Genomic DNA, 1,359 nt, shown 5'->3' with positions numbered 1-1,359 from the left:
CGGTAATCTGATCTGACGGGAGTGGGATAGGAGATCGGTCAGCCCAGTTCCCAATGAGCATGGCCTGACTCTTGCCTCAGTTGACCTTGTCTCCTCAAGCTGGTTGGAGTTAGTTGCAGATGCTCCTGTGTCTGTGCACTGACAGCGGATCCCACCCGCAAACAGCAACTGCATCCATGTACAGGGAGGCTTTGACTTATAGGGCCCTCGCTGTCTGGAATAGACCCCCCCACCCCTCTCAGGCTCTCATCCTTCCTGATGGAATTGACAAGGGACTCCATACAACGAGGCAGGAAAGAGAGGGCAGCTCTGCCTGACTCTGGATCTGAACGGGAAGCTTTCTGACACCCACCCTCTGATTGGGACTGAGCTGAGGAGGTTGGTGTTGAGCAGTCAGATCCAGTGATGGCTTCTCTCCACAGAGCCCATTGTGGAGGGCACAGCCCACACATACAGCTGGTGGGGAGTCCCTGTGAAACAGAGGGGCCTGTTGTCTGGACCTTAGGGATTTGTGTTGAGGATGGACAGGATGGTGGTGGACAGAGGGGTAGGGAGGATGTTTAACACGGCTTGCCTTCATTGCTCAGTCCTTTGAGTGTAGGAGTTGGGAACGTCATGTTGGGGTTGTACAGGACATTGGTGAGGCCTCGTCTGGAATACTGCGTCTAGTTCTGATCTCCCTGTTACAGGAAGAATGTTACAAAAACAGAAATTGCTGGAAAAACTCAGCGGGTCTGGCAGCATCTGTGGAGAGAGATCAGAGTAAACGTTTCAGGTCCAGTGACCCTTCCTCAGAACAGGCTGTCAGGGCTTTTGATGGTGTCCCACGTGTTACCTGCACTCTGCTTCCCCCTACCCCTCGATCCTCTCCTGTTTTTCCTTTATCTCCCACTGCCCAGCCTCTCTCCACTGACTCTGATCATGTCCCTCTGCAGAGACTCCCTGTGCTGCTCACTCTGATCGGTGTCTCCTGTCTTCCCTTGTGTGTTTGGACTGCAGGTCAGCGAGAAAGGACAGAGCCGTTCCTAGTTGCTGCTGCGAAGGTTGTAACAACAGAGATAGCCTCCTCAGCCACACAACCCTCCGAGGCGGTGGGAGCAGCTGTTCCCAGGGCAATTCATCTCCCTATCCTCCCTCCCTCAACATTTCACCCCGAAAATCTCACAGAGACAGCACTCCACAAAAGTGTCAGAGTGCTATCTTCAACTGAATCAGTGGGAGACAAGTGATCTTCAGTGGAGACAGTATCATTCGGAGGGAGGAGAGAGAGAGAGAGGGGGAGAGAGGGAAGGAGAGAGGGAAGGAGAGAGAGGTTCCCAGAGAGAGGGAAGAGAGAGAGAGAGAGTGACAGGCGGAGAG

Source organism: Chiloscyllium plagiosum, unplaced genomic scaffold (genome assembly GCF_004010195.1).
Source record: "Chiloscyllium plagiosum isolate BGI_BamShark_2017 unplaced genomic scaffold, ASM401019v2 scaf_71584, whole genome shotgun sequence".
Classification (NCBI taxonomy): Eukaryota; Metazoa; Chordata; class Chondrichthyes; order Orectolobiformes; family Hemiscylliidae; genus Chiloscyllium; species Chiloscyllium plagiosum.
Note: the sequence above shows the minus strand (reverse complement) of the source record.